Below are 16,690 nucleotides of genomic sequence, written 5' to 3' on the forward strand. Positions count from 1 at the left end.
CAGAAGTGGTGGAGTGGGATTTGAAAACAGCCTCCATCTGTGTAGTTTCTTGCCTTTGACTGACAGCGAATCAAAGCAACGGAGCACAACCCCCGAAAAGCTCCAACTATCCCGGCGGATCATGATGCTTGGACGCGTTCGCCCTTCTCTCTGGCGGCGCGACACACTGCCAAGTAAACGCGCATGTAATCAAGCAGCCAATAAATACACGAGAATAGCACGACAAGAATGTTCACACAGTTAATGTGGATCCCATAGAGCGCCAACAGCTCTGCCAATCCCAGTGGGATCTGGGAGAGGGTACAACGGGGGGAAATGGCCACATTCCAGTTAATTGAAGAAGACTTGATTCCTGCACCTTGGAGCCAAAAGCCTGAGCTTATTACATAACCGTGTGGACCTAATGTTTGAAGTTGGTGCAGAGCGATATCAGTCAATTAGAGAGAGGAAACAAAAGAGGGTCCTGCGAGCTGGAGTCTAGCTTGTTTGCAGAGGCATGAACTTAATTGCTCGAGGGCTTTGGAGGCCATCTGATTTTACTATCTTGCACAAGCAAACACAAAAACACACAAAGGCACTCACACACCCTCAGCAGGCATAGGCTTATATGTGTCTTGGAAGAATGAACAAGAGGTCAGAAGACATAAATCTTTCAATAAGATGACTGAGACGAATTAAGATGTTGTTGTTTTTCGTCGCTGTGCTCTGCTTTTCTACCAAATGACCCTAATAAATCGGTGCAACAATAACTGTATTTCATGATGTATACGTCAACAATTTGTCAAATCTGTCACTGAAGAAACAAGGCTGGCCTGCGTGGTTAATAGATCCTGTAAACATAATTCTTTCCCATGTGATAAGAGGACTACAAAACCTTTCCAAGGAAATGACGCTGACATGAAGTCATGCCATTTCTCTCAGTGACGGATTCGAGTTTTTTGATGGGAGAGACGGCCAAAGACAACAGAAATAACCCCTCATTTGCATTATCTCAACAAGTACGAGTACTGAGTGCATCTTTTATATGCTTCAGGGTGAGAAGGAAATGAACCGTGGGCTTTATTTTCGATGCTGTGATACAATGATATGCTTTTTTGGAATGGTACACATCCCCTTTCCCCTTGAGAACATGGATGCAGTGTAACATCTGTTCCAGGACACAAACAACAAGGCCATAACCCAGTGGAAGAATTCACAGCCTCGTCCATGTCCATTCATCCACACCAGTGCCCATTCTTGACAGTTTTACTTTGGTCTTTTTTCAGCCCTGTTATTTTGATCTATGTATGCAGGCTGCTTGAGGCAAGTTACAGTGAGAGGATTCAAACCAGGAGAACCCAAGACCTCTTCCCACTTAGATTGTTATTACAGGCACATCGTGTACCCAAACATCACAAGTCTCCCATTACAACGGAACAATCTTATTCTGGTACTTTTGCCCGGGGGATTTCTGGTAGACTTCTGTCTCTCATCTGCATATGCTGATATGTGTTTCCCGATCCAGTAATTGAATCATTCCTCTTTCTTTCAGTGTCTGTAGTCCTCCTGTATTATGTATCATCTCTACGATCTCTAAGGAATCCATGGGCTCTTATTTTTAATTTGTATAAATGAGAAGTGACAGAGGCAGCTCTGGAATGGGAAAAATAGAGCCTGAAAAAGAAGCAACAGTATCTTCACCACAGAACTGTCACTGAATTAAGTGGGCTTCAATGTCAGTTTGTATGTTTCAGAGTTTTAAAGAAGTTGCTGAATGCAGCTCTCGCAATGCCATCATCGGACAGGTGTGTGTGTGTGTGTGTGTGTGTGTGTGTGTGTGTTAGTGTGTGTGTGTGTGTGTGTGTGTGTGTGTGTGTGCGTGTGTGGTGTGGAGTACACTTGATGGTAGGAAAGGCTAAACTGGAGTGAGAAAAGATGGATGATATAATATTTCATGTTTTGAATAAGACTTGTTGTGTCTCTGATGATGCAAACCAATTCTACAGGTGCATACAGTCACCTACTATTGGTGTTACGGCTCTAGCCATATTTTGCATTTGTGTTGTGCTATTAATTTGAGTGTTTATGTCTTTAAGCGGGATGAGAGCTCCTGTCTCCCTCATCTGCGGATCTCCACTCATTAGGCCGCACCACAATGGCCAAGAGCAACTGGTGTGGCAGCTGGGGATTGGCTGTAACTGGAGAGTGGGAATATATGAAACGGTTCCGCCCAGGAGATGCAACCGGTGAACAGAATCCTCCTCCCTCGTGTTTCACTTGTGTTTGCGCTTGATCAATTAGTCTTTTTTGAGAACTTGAGAGTGTTCACCTGAGTGCCACAGCAAGCCTGTTTGGAAAAAGGCACAGAGCCGTGTGGGCGAGCTGCCTTTTTCTTCACTCACTCGCTACACATGCTACAGCATCCAACAAGCAGTGTTTGGGGTCAGTGCCTTGCCCAAGGGCACCTCAGCAATGCCCAGGATGTGAGCTAGGATTCTCCAACTACTAGTCCACATAATAATTTATGTGGTCTGAGTGGGACTTGAACCAGCAACCTTTGCAAGTCAAGTCCCTAGAGACTGAGCTATTAGCAGAGACATAGTGAGGCTGAAAAAGGATAAACAGGGTGCAACTGTGGAATAGTTTAATTTCAGTGCTGTGCACGTGCCTGAATTTATTTACCCAACAAGAACAATGTGTTGGTCCCTGACATTTATTTTCAACTAAAATACATAAGTTAAAAATAAGGTCAAAATAACGTTTGGCTGTAATATCTAAGCTGCCACCAAAGGGAAATGGTCACAGCAGCTAAGATGTAAAAGAGGCAGTATCCTGCTGGGCAAAAACAATTCTTCATCATCATTCTCTCCAATGACACTTTGAGGAAACACATAACTTCCTCATCACGGTTCAGAGCCAGTGTCACAAAAGTGCTGCTCAATTACCAGTCTTAGTGGCAGGGGAAGCCACCAAGCATGAAGGCGCCCACAAAAGATCCAGGTAGCATTCAACAGGAAACATCACCTCCGCCAATTACCCATGAGCTCATATGTTGCCAAAACAGCCAATAATCCGAGTGGTGAGCACACAGGGGGCTAGTGCAGCTTCCAAAGCCTTGGCCAAGGGTGAGAGGACCCACAGGGTGAAAGACAAAGGATGAGGTATGTGATATGACAAGCAGACGAATTGATCATTTGACATGTGGCAAATCAGTGTAGATGATAAACTACATTAAATGTTCAATATTTAGTAAGGTATTAAGCTCTAGTAAGGTATTAAAGAGCAACAAACTATTCAGGCGTTTCCAGATGTACAACTTTGCCATGAGATGGAATTGATTAGGTTCACTTTTCAAACAGACTTTTGTGAAACCTGCAGGACTGCCTTTCACTAAAATGCTCTACAAACCAGTTACAAGACAGCATGACATGTTGCAAATTCTAAAAAAGTATAAAAAGGTACAAAGGTATGCATTAGATGATAAATGATGAAGGCTAATGCAGTGAAAAAATGAACAGTATACACAAGTGAAACCAGACTTCCAGGAGTCTCATTCCACACTTCTGAGCATAGAGCCCTGGAATAATGGTAGAAACACCATTTGTGTTACAAATCTCTGGGGACCCACGTGTCCTGTCATCATAAAGCTCAACTGCAGATCTGGCTATATGATAACATACAACCAGACAACTGCGGTATGGAAGGCCAGACATATTATCTTGACAGCACAGCTCTCTTCATATGTACATTGAATGCAACTAATGACTGATAACGTTTTATACATGCAGAATCAAATATTGTTTACTTAATTACTGCCCAGACCTGACTAACACCACATTAACCAGTACTGTAGCTCACTTACTGTAGAAATAAGGGGGCTAAAGTTAGCCACTGTGGTCAGGGGTAAAATGGATTAGGTCCATTCTATATGCAATAATAGCATCACTATTGGACTTAAATATAGAAGATTACTTACATGCTCTAATATTCACAGTACAGTTTGAACTGATAGAAAAGAAAAAGAATAGAAGAGTGAACATTGTTGCGGCCTTCAACATGAAGCAGAGGATCCAGACACATGGAAATGAACTGGAAGTAAAGATTTGTTAAATCACTTTTCCACCAAAGACAATTTTTCAGACAATTCAAATATTTTATCCCCATTCAAGTTAGCCAGGCGCTAAACCACAAGTTTGCCAGCTTGGTCAGCAATCCAGGTATTTTCATAGCAGGGAAGTCGAGCTTTTTTGGCTTCCAAACGCCACTGAGCAGCTTTTACAGGAATGAACGGAGCTTGGCCTCTAGCACTGTGTCCAGTAATAAAATATCCTTGAATAGACCACACCCCAAATTCCTTCCTTATTTACACGCCAACACAGGATGTTGATAATGCATCATCACTTCACAGGGCAGAATTTTGCGCGTTCACTCGAGCCTTAACACTTAAATCAAAACCGAGGAGGGCTGAGGCGATAAAAACCTGAGTTTACTGCAGGGTCAATTGAACCGGGTGTAAATGTCGAGTGTACACATTCCCATTGAACACAAAAGCCCAATCTTAGCGGGATTATGTGATTTTTGAGCAGTGGAAAAGGATCACAATCAGTATCACAATCAGTGCAAGCAGAGTGTCATAACGAAAAGGCATGTCCAATCAGAGGTGCCAGGTGTAAAAACCAACACTTAGACTAAAAGAAACATGACTATTTGTTGCCTTTAAACAGACAACCTGGCTGTTTTTAACTATTCTCGCTTGTTACTGCAGGACTAATTTAACCATGGTGTTATTTAAGATGTGACAACAAGTAACCCTTTTGTTAAAGGCTCCTTTACATGTGGCAAATGTAACATATACATCATATAGGTGCATGACTGTAGTATTGAATTGAATTGCATTTAAATTGTATTTGAAAAGCTTGAGCCATTTGTGTGTGATATCCATTTTGAAATGGAGAAGACTGTAGCCAGAGGGAGAATATGTGATCATTTAAAAAAAAAGGATTTTTACACATTTACTATAAACTGGATCATTTTGTTGGCTTTAAACACTACTTGAGATGCTGTAGCATGCTTGGGCTTCATGCGAGCTGCACTAAATACAACCAAGTATGCTTTTGTCCAGTGTGCTTTTCATTAATAGCAGTGGCACTGTATGCAGAAAGACTGCTAAAAAAAAAATATGCTGCAGACTTGTCACCGCAGGAAAAGCACAGGTGTAACCGATAACATTAACGTCAGCTCTCTCACGGTCAAGTATCCCAGGAAGACATCTCAGAGGAACAGCATGCACAGCCTTGGAACGGACACACCTGGGAGGAATGCAGCCATCACTTGTTAACGTTATGAATTGCACCTGGCCGTCTCCTGCGAGGACGTGAACATGTCTGCTGTTAAAAAGTCCTCAACGCAGGCTGCTGGAATGTAAAATAGCCTTTCAAATTCAAATTCAAATTAGATTTTTTTTTATTTTTATTTTTTTAATTATATGATCACTTATAAGCTGCTCAAATTGAGACAGGGTTCCTGGATTTTTCTTTGCCACCATCATCAAGTGAAATTATTTTTTGATTTATGACCAAATAGCAAAACTAATGACGGCCCTATCTGTACCTACTGTTTGTTTTATCACTAATAAGTAAATATTTGAATTCTACCATCCATTATCTCAGTAAAGTAGTCCAAAAGACTGCCTCATGAGTGTCATGTGCTACTTGTTACTATTTACTTTCATTTGAAAGTAATAAGATATTATATAATTAATAAATGATGGTATCAGTGAAGAAATGTGTAACTTATTACTTTTGCGTAACTTTCACCCTCCATAAAATGCATAAGTATGACTAGGCATATGAAATGACAGATGACAGTATTTAGCGGGTTTAGCAGGTAATCAAAGTGCATTTCATTATCATCATTTCATTGCAAATGCGGTGAGGGGCAATATAAACCTGTTTCATAGCAAGTATTTTGACTTGTCAAAGTAGGAAAAAGCACAGGTGCAATGTAGGATTATCGATAGTGCTTTATGTGATGGACCCCTTCAGCACCCCTCCCTCAGAGTCATGAAATGGCTTTCAGTGCACCGCTACAATGGCTCCAGGACCTCAAAAGGACCCTGAACTCCAAATGGCAGGACAGTTTATTGCAAGGTGGAACCGGCCTGTCTTGATAAACTGCCATCAATTCCACATGTCCAGACGTGGCCCAGAGTTCACAAAGAAGTGTGATCTGCCCTCTCAGGACCTCGGGCCCCAGGGTGCCGTGGCCTGTGTAGATGCTGTCTACATGCTTGTCTGCTAACTCACTCTACAGTCTCCTCATCCACAGAAGAAGAAACCGTCGTTGGAAAACACAGTGTTATTTTTAATTTTCTGATATCAATGTATCATTTCATCAGTACTTAGCAATTGATACTTATAACATTTCAAACTGAATTTATAACGTTTATCATACATTTCTGAATATGTGATATTAGTTCATGCATGTGATACCTGGCATCATTTAAAAGCTGGGAGTGGCACCATGTCAAATGTACACACCTCAACCTCTTGTAAGTGATTATGTAAGTGTTAATTTACTCTGTTCCTGCATTAATATATTACTGCAAAGCACCTTTTTTAGCATATAATGATGCGCTCCATTGTACCTGGAACTTGGATAAAATCGACCTATGACTTGGAGAATTGCAATGGTTAGGCCATCCGGGCAAGATCCACATAGCCTGTGTTCAACAACATACACAGCTGACATCACAGCAGTATGGCAGCACACATAGTGAATAATTCCTGTTTACCTCTTCATCACTTTTCCCTTCATATAGTGTTAGTTTGTGAAATGTCCAGTGAATACCATTTGTATTTAGCTTTCATTCATCTGATGTGTGCTCAACAGAAGTCTTTGGAGTATGTGTTAGGAGCCAACTCGTCCTGTCTTTGTGTCCTCAGCTGTTAAATCTGCTGCTGTGAAGTTTGCGGAATTTCCACTCAAACGCCCATTTGCATCCAACATTTTAAGGCTGGACGTTGGAACTACCAATTCGGAAATATCGACTTCCGACCATTTACGGAATGCCCCATTACCCCCAACACCGACAGATGTTAAATTGCATTGTGGGTAATGCATGTGCCAGAATATGGAAAGTATGAAGTAAAAAAAAAAAATATATATATATATATATATATATATATATCTATGATCCTGCAGAGTGAACTTTTCATTGTATTTCACTGTCCCTTGTGTATCGGACAGAGTGCAGAATTAATTCAGTGCAATAATCATCACACTGACTGGTTCGTTGTCTCTAAATAATTACCCGCAAATAGTGTTATAATAATAATAATACTGATAGAACAAAGTGTTTTGAATCAAACAACTTACACTTAAATCATTACTATCTCATGCAGTCACTTACAGTGCTCCAAAATGGATCAGATCATACATTTTTAGATTATTGGTTTCATTCATTGCATCAGGGCCTGTACTGCCAGGCTCAGCAATTAGTTAATTATCTGGATCTCCCCGAGAGGACCAGCCAAACCACAGAAATTCAGATGTTCTAAACTGTGGCTGCACGGGGCTACGAGCAGAAATATTCACTGAACATGTCCAAATCATACCTTTCATTAAACACATTTCAATAGCTTGTTTACATCAGGTCGGGGTGTCCACCAAACAAACAGCAGCAGCACACTGGTGGGTTGCCAGAGAAGCAGATAAATGTTTGTTTACTGAGAGCAAGTCACTGGTGGGGAATGCAAGCTGTTTAGTGCGGGATGCTGCTGTTATTTTGTTTGCATGTGTGTGTGTGTGGCCATAAACACACACACACACACACACACACACACACACACACGCACACACACACACACTGATACACTCACACATTATGTGACGGCTGTATACGTATGTGTATACATTGTTACTTAGGCCAAATTGTATTTACACCAAACATATGTAAGCACTTGAGAGCCACTGTATGTAAACTCTGTATGAAACCATTTCAGCACAGTAAATATGACATGGCGAAATGTTTATGCAAATGTAATTAGCAAACTAATGGGCTTTCACGTCAACAATTATTGATTGAGAACATCTGTTTGATGTGTGAGATCATTACATTCTTTGGGAAAGGTTGCATTACAACACCCAACGTGTAATCAGACACGGTGAGCAGAGTTCTGCCAAGTCAAAGACAAAGAACAAAGTTATAGAAAATAATAGCTTGTCACTGTCTTTTTATAGAAACTCTAAATCTGATTAGTAAGATCAGCGTCTTCAGTCAGGTTAACACACTATCCAATTAAAACCTGTTCTGCACATTCTGTATCATTCTGTAAACATACTGTATGTTTGCTGCGTACGTGATAGTCATCAGTGTAGTCCATTTAACTGTGGCCAGATGGTAAGGCACATTCCAAAGACAGAACATTTTAAACATGCACAATATAAAGTACACTTGCATTAAAATGGAAAGCAAGTATCACGAAATTGTCCCACTGTTTAGTCATAGTCATTTAAACATCATGCCACATATGCTTTTAGTCACTGTCTATGGAAGCGTATCGCTGCCACACAAGAAAAAAAAAACAAAAAAAAAACTACACTATCACATTATGAAATAAAACTTTCTCGTATTAATGTGAAAGTTTAGTGTGTGTACAGTAGGAGGCTCTAAAATGCATGAGGCTTTATGGAGGAAAGAGCTAGCGTAATTTCTAACTGATCAGCTGGAGGCACCATCGACACAAGCTACCCAGCACAGCACAGCTACTGACTGTCCTATCTTTCTACATGGAGTTTAACTTAGATAGTGATCAGTCATCTAGAGACATGATGGCAACAACTCCGTGTGACTTTATATCAGCAGAATGCTCTAAATAACTGAAAGAGCCTCAGTGCGTCTCCGCGCGTAATGTGATGTGTGTATCTCAGTCCACCGAGCTGGCAGGACTAATCATAAGAACCATTATTCTGATTAATAGGGGATGGATGGGTGAGAGAATGAATCTTAATTCATTTTTAATGAGAGACTGTGAAATAAAGTTTTCACATAAAAACATGATATACTCATTTTTTTTCCCCTCTTGTGTAGTGGCAGTAACTTTCCGTAACTGTTTAAGCACCCTGACCGTCTCTGCAGTGAATAACAGACACATTTTAAAGCGGATATAATGTTTATACAAGATGAATCCATTCTGAGAGATGTAATGTGCGTGCAATTGTTTCTTTTCAGGAAATGAGTGAAATGGTGTGAGGTCACCTGGTTCGGTTTGTGACACCTGTGGCTACTATTGTGTTGAAGAAGACAGATCCCCGAGTTTCACTTGAATTGACACATACAGAATAGGTGTGTCACGATATACTGATACTGTTTTCATACACTTCTGATGATATCGTGCAAAGAATTCGGCACCAATTAAATCTTTCCCTGCCTTTCTGCTCTTGTGTTATCATTACAGATGGCAGTAACACACCTTAACACTGAGTGCCACCTGCACGTGCCGTAAAATGGCAAAAGGAACAGCTGGCTGTTACCACAGCGTGTGGTTACTACTGCTGCAGAGAATCATGTCGGAGCAGCGGGTAGATACTGCCCATTCTCATAAAGTTTTTCTTGGTTATGATAAATACACAGTGAAGTCAAATATCAGGACAGTCCTAGAAAAGACCACTGGGGGAAACACTGCCCTTTGAGTTTCTACTCCTTCAGAAATGCAACAGAAAAAGGGGCGACTTCTTGCTCAAAGCAAGTAAGTGGGCAGTCTCACAAGAATGGCGGAGAATGGGCAGCCATTTCCCACCACTAACGTGCTAGCTTGACAGCGGTGAGTGCGAGTGTGTGTCACCATACTGGAATTTCTACTTTGGATATAAAAAATATACTGATATTCGATACCATGTTCAGTACCACAGGGAAAAAACTGACACAATATTGAGGGCATACACATTTTTGATTTCAATGAAAGACATATATAAGAAGGTCTGTCAAGACTGAAAAGCATGGAGAGTTTGTAGAAAGTAATGAATCAGCTGATCACACTCATTTCCCAGTTAGCCAGCGAGAACCTTGAGGTTCATGTGTTCTGGAGGGAGGCCCGATGGGAAGGCTGGAATTTTTAGGTAGGACACATTCAAAATTAAGCTTGCTACTATTGGTTCCAAAAAATGTTACCAACTGCAGTTTGATATATCAGTATTTATATTTATATAACAATAGTTCTGTTAACAAAGCACCGCTAACCTCGGTGACCCAAAAATTGAATTTCCCGTGGCTGCTTGACTTGGTTTGCCGGCTCCAACAGTTACTATGAACACTACAAATTACAACATGCACATACGTCCAGTGGCAATTTCTATCAAAGCAGGGCTCGATATATTGAAGATCTGAAGGATTATAGCTTCAAGTCAGAATTAAGAAAAGTGAGGGCTATTTCAAGAATATGTCCTCACCACCTCGCGTTTTAATTTAGAAGTTACATCATTGAAATATTTCAAATAGTTTGAATATTTCCTGATGGGTTAGGCTTAGAAACCACATGAACTGTCGACTGATCCATCGTGAAAAACATTCTCCCTGTCCCAGCTGTCGGGGCTTCACCTCAGTGTGTCAGGTTTATTTTTACATCTCGTGATGAACAGTGGCTGGATTTTGATCACAAAAAAACGGTTTGATTTATTCACCAACTTATGAAGACTCAAGACAAATCGCGTCTGTTCTTCGTTACCCTGATTGATTAGAGAGTAAATGCAGCTGACTGTATTGATCTTTTCATATAAACTCTGCACACTCACCCAATCTGTCTCCCAAACCAAACAGGATCCTGTCATCTACTGCGCATATTTAAAGCAGCATCACTCCCCATCCGAGCCTTTGAAGTGGAAGGGAACCAGCGCCAAATACTTTGCACAGGTATGAATGTGAAGGTCAGGGAACACTGAGAGCTCAATGAAAGGTTAAAAGACTCAAAAGCATCTCAGTCTGAACATGGATTATGTCTCATGAACTCAATCCCTTTAAGCCATGTCACAAACCCACCAAAGTATTAGACAGATTCCGCCCCAAGAATTCATAATGACATCTTAAAACCATTTTGTGCACAGCAGCAGAATAAACTCATTAAAGATAGCAAAGGTGTTGCTTAACCTGCCAGATTTGTCTTTAACTTTATCTCTGGGGCTTTTTGATGCTTCATTCCAATTTTTTTTTTTTTTATTATTTGGCATATCAAAATCTGACCTCTTCAAGTGAAGGTCAGAGTCCATATTAGGCACCAGAAGGCTAATGCATCTCCTGGGCATAATTTAGCTTTAATTACGTGCTTCGACAGGGCAAAGATGAGAAACTAAAACACGTACAGGCCTGCTCACCTGAAAAAAGTCTTGACTTACTTGACGTACCTGTGTGTTGCAGAAGCTTAGCTGGACATTGTGGATTATGTCTAGTTTGATATCATTACCCTTTCTGTCTGTAGGTCTATCTAGACTTCTGTCTTCTGGTTTCCATGCTTTAGCAGCCCTGCTGTTGATCATGGGGATCACCACTTGACCGGCCAGGTGGCGTCCTCTCATCTATATGCTCCGTGTGTTGGTTCGTAATGGGCATGTAAAGCACAAATTCCCCGATAGCTTGCTGACTCAGTGAGAGATCTACAGGCTCCATCTCCTTTAACAGCCTCACGGCCATCACACAGTACAATAATACTACTGTGTGACTCCATCCTGCCCACATGCCAAAAGAACTCCCTGCTTTACATGGGACAATGCAGTTCATTTCACTTTGAATTTACAATATGTACATAAGTTGGAGGAGAGATGAGGCTATTAGCATGTGCACTTTTACAGCCTGAAATTTACATGAGAGATATGAACAAACTTGACAGCAGCACTCACAATACCATGTAGAGTAACAAAGGCACAACTGCAGGATCAAAACAGATGTTTTACATCTGGACTGACTTCTGCATAATCTAAACACATTACTTATTATTGCAATTACTCGTATCTTACAATGTAATTAGACATCATAGGAAACCCATAGGCTGCATTTCAGCAACCCAAATTATGTAGGATGTGTGTGCCAATTCAGTTTACTGGAAGTCTAATTGGACACATGTGGTAGCATGTGTCCAGCGACTAATTCATGAGCAAACCGGTAACATGCAGCCTGTCCGGGTGGCAATCAGCCTCATGAACTGTCAGTGAGAGGTGAAATAAAGTGTGTGGAACACACCGCAGCCAAACCTGACCACAGTTTCACTAACTAAATGCAGATTATGCATGGACATACAATAAATCTTTAAGCGTAGCTCTTGCGGTGTCTCCGAAAGCGTCTCCACAGACCTCAGTATCAACAGTTTTACTGGAGCTCATTTGGAAAGACACGTCGCTGTTCATTTTGTTAGCCGCACTAGTTATGAGAGCTCAGCTCTCAGTCAGCTCTCAGTCAGTGAGTCCCCCACGTTAGACCACATCGAAAGACGACCACAGTCCCCTGAGGATGAATCCTGATAATTTTCCAGTGGAACAATGAGTTTTTGACTTAATAACATCGTTCCAACAAACTTTCCATTGACTTAATCACTGACAACAGTTTGACTAACTATACCCATTATCCATATATCACTAACATTTTGTTTGCATGCCCCTAATCACGTATCACCGGCAACAGATACACACATACGGCAAGATTAATGCGAGAGGAAACAACAACACACGTGAGTATGAAGCGAATGTGAGTGTGTCTTGAGGGAAACCAAAGAAAGAGAGTTATCAGAGGCAGATAACAGGACACAGTATACAGAGCAACTGATACATCACACCAGCAGGTCAAAATACAATCCTTAATGTAAGGGCATTGCTAAAAATCAGCGGGCAATAAACTAGTTGACAACATTAGCGGGTTAAGGTGACCAACGGGCCAAACTGTAGATTAGAGTGGTTACAGCCCTTTATTGCCAGGTCATCCAACAGATACAGATTATCAAAACAAGTTTCGAGAAGCAAGCTCTTTGAAATACGAGCACAGCACTCAAGCTAAGCCTTAACAGCTAACAATATACGCAGCCTATTTAAATGATTTGTCTCCTGCCATTTGAATGATCTGCCTCCTGGTGAAACTCGACCCTGTGACTGCTGCGCGCTTTTATCTACAGTAGGTCGCAACGTGAGAGGAAAGAAGAACTTAACCCAACTAGTGGCCTTGTCTCAGATATATTTTTTTAATATAAAACCTTCTAATGAATGAGCTCACAGATACACTAAATCAGGTGTCTACCTTGCTCTCCTCTGAACAGAAGAGAAACATGAAGCATAACAATATTAGACACAGAGGAATTCACAGGCACTAAATCTAAAAGACCAGCCCTCCCTCCCAGAGCACGGCTCAGTCATTGGGAGTCCTGCTGACATCACATCCAAGCAAACACACACACAGAGCGAAAAAAAAAAAAAAAAAAGGGAGACAAATGATCTTGTTTAGTCCCCTTTAGTACCAGGCTAACTGTGTTTCTCTCCTGCCTCCAAGTATCTGCTCTCAAAATCTCTTATTTGCCACAATTATAAATATTTTGCTCATGTTTTACAGAATGGCCAGGGCTGTTTGAAAATGAGGACATGTTTCACGTGAATTATTGCACTCGAGATTTATGCTGACCGTCCGAGTTCGGATGAGCTGCCATGATGCTGGGAGGTGAAAGCAAAAATCAGTGTTCGCGTAATGACACCAACAATCCCTGACTGTGACGCTGCCAGGGGTGCAAACTGTGATAGTTTTTCTCACTTTCTCTGACATTGGAAGATTTTTCGGGATATTTCAACAAAGTTCTCAGGGAATAACGCATGGATCTGGATGAAGAAAATTAGGCGTATTTAGATGGTTGATATTATTTTTTATTATTTTTTTATTAATATGAATTATGGTTGAGCAGTGAAGGGTGGTCTAACATTTGAAGTGATGCAGGGTTGTTGAGTTTGATATTGGATTAGATCTCGTTAAATTGTAAATCCTACTATCATACACTGGGGTCCATCATAACTAAGTCACTGCATGCTGCACTACCTATTAACCATAGTTGTCATTCAGTACCCTATATTTGAGCTGCTCCCAAGCAACATTAGCATTCTGTGAATATACTGATAATGCTGCTGTACAGTGGAGATCGCTGGCAGTGGCAGTAATACAAGCAAACATGACAGTGATGGGGGATTCTGTTGAAGCAGCTGATGGAATGATTATCAGTCAATAACCCCACGATCAACACCTTGGATGATGAAAATTAAAACATTTTCAAGTTTTGTTGACTTATACATATAGATGGATTTTTGTGATTTTGATGAACTGCCCCTTCAAGAGACCAGTGAAACGACTATAAAAGTTTGATGAAAATGTTATATACTGTATATTGTGAAATGTCTCTAAACTATCACTCTGAACATATGTACTGCAAACTGTTTTCAATATTGATATCAGGAACTACCCTACGTAAAACTAAGTAAAACTAGTCAGCTCCACAGTGGCAGAGCGTGGCCACCAGGGGGTCAACTAAACACCAAATCAAGCTTACAGTGCCCTTCTTTGCTTTTCTTTCAACAATGGCATACTCGCCAGTAACCACCTAACTAACCTCATGATATACACCAAATGAGAAGAAACATTTCAGTGATGGAAATCAAAGTGTCTTCAGCTCCCACCGACCAACACCTGAACTCAACAATCATCACATGACTAAAATAAAACTGAAACCACCATCCACTTTCATCAAAACACACTGACGAATGAAATCAGCATCAGGTGCCAAGTTGTGCTGCCCTGCTGTCCCAAACTGTGATGTGGAGGAGAAAGGAGAAACACTCCTCTTTGCCCCATGGCTAACGTCTAAAAATAGAACATCATGCTCTGTAGTGCTCTATCTGTGAAGTAACACACTGCTTACATTTCCTCAATGCACAGTGCTTCAGTTATCAGTCGCACAAAAGCTCTGGCCCGTTTCCTTTTCTCCATGTCGACGGCGCTGACCTGCAGCAGGCCGCGGCAAGTGAGAATTCTTTTATTGTGGAAAAAGTCACACGGGTAATGTTTGTTTTTCAGTGCGGATCCTGCAGGCTGTGGAACCAGGACACTTCCTCGCAGAGATCTTTTAAAACTCCAAAACGTAAACTGTATCATTATTCTAAATTGGGTTTTGCCTCATGCCCATAATAGTAAGTAAACAAGTTCCAAAGCCGCAAAAATATATGAAAACGCTGCGGCCTTAGCTCGCACTGCCATGCCGCAATCATGTTATTAATGGAAGAAACCAGATTGTTTGGATATCATATCCCCATGATAATTAAATCCAAATGTTTTGAAACGAAAGCTTATCCAGTACATGACTGTTGGCTGGTTCACAGATGAATTGATTCAGTGTATGTAAATAAACACACGGATAAGAGGGTTTGTACGCGACTGTAAGCAAACACGGACCTTATTTTTCTGTAAATCCATAGAGGCGAGTTATCGTGTTGTTATGACATCAGAATACCTCCATGGAGCGTGAGTTAACCGAGACAAAAAAAGAAAGACAACTGACTTCCAGTGTGTAGGCCAACAATATATCCATTCCTACCAAACACCAAGCACGCGGCGTGAGGTGTGTAGATACTCTTCTGGCTCCTCGATCGGTATCCGTGCTCAAAATCAAACACTCAAGCGGCCATTGCGTTATACAGACAAGAGATCAAAACCTCAACATTAGTCTCATAGTTTCACTCACCAGCATATGGTGCTCCGCAGCTGCTTTCCATAAACAGTAATTGGATTCACTTGTTTTAATTTACTTCACTACTGTAGGCTCTGTCCATAACTCACCTCAGATTTGTGATTATTCAAACGTTTTACGTCCAATTTCCTGTAAAGTAATCACCCCGAAGAGAGAAGTGAGTTTCCTGACACCCACCGCCGCCTGCTCCCATATCCCACAACTGTAAAGCATTCAAAGCAGACAGCCTGCCACCACGCCGCTTTGCATAAGGCACATCTGACAGTGACTTCCTTCCTGCTGCTGGTGTCGCTCTGATGGAAGTGGCTGAGTGTCACTTGGAATATTGGTAATGGCACGCCCAATGGGAAAATTGCATAATCACATGACACCCAGTAGAAAATTTCATTGAGAAAGTTACTGTTGATGATCATAGTTGGGACATGACTACTACGTGGAGCATAGAGTAACCAAATCATTGAACTGTTGAGTTAATTACAGTGTGGGGTTCCCTGTCTGGTCACCATGAACCGCAAACCTGCTGATTCGCTTCATCACTCTGCTATCAATGAGCACATGAAGGCCTGTAAAACAACAAACATTCAAATGATACCAAGGTTTCTGATCATTTGCGGCGGTGCAGGTGTTTCCAGTGTGCAGAAAAAAATCCAAATGTGATGAACACAATTTTGATAACTTGGCCACTTATGTGCATCTCTATCGGCCCCGGTCTCTCTGTGTTTCAGCCTATTCCAAGCCCATCGTCATCAGAAAAATAACCAGACTGGCTGATCGTGAAAGCAGCTTATCACCGCCCATATTTACATTTCTTGTTAGGCTTGTCAGGTTGGCCGAGGTAATTACAGCAGCAAAGGAGGAAGTCAGATATAGGTAGTGGAAAGCTCCACACAGGGACTTTGGGGTGGACAGTTGGGTGGAACAATTACAGGACTTTAACCCAGTTCATGTCCACCGCT

The 16,690-nt window shown here is 41.3% G+C and overlaps 1 protein-coding gene across 3 annotated transcripts in view; it reads right to left on the reverse strand.

The window, feature by feature from the left end:
- myocd (myocardin) overlaps nt 1-15,904 on the reverse strand; it is a 114,595-nt gene extending 98,691 nt beyond the window's left edge. The window contains exon 1 of one of the 3 annotated variants that reach the window (XM_037080511.1): nt 15,729-15,904. The gene's annotated coding sequence lies outside the window, so the exon portion shown is untranslated. The remainder of the gene's footprint in view (nt 1-15,728) is intronic. The other 2 variants (XM_037080513.1, XM_037080516.1) reach the window with 2 other exon arrangements.
- Between the last annotated feature and the right edge of the window lie 786 nt (nt 15,905-16,690).

The sequence above is a fragment of the Acanthopagrus latus genome, chromosome 20 (genome assembly GCF_904848185.1).
Source record: "Acanthopagrus latus isolate v.2019 chromosome 20, fAcaLat1.1, whole genome shotgun sequence".
In the NCBI taxonomy this organism is placed as follows: domain Eukaryota; kingdom Metazoa; phylum Chordata; class Actinopteri; order Spariformes; family Sparidae; genus Acanthopagrus; species Acanthopagrus latus.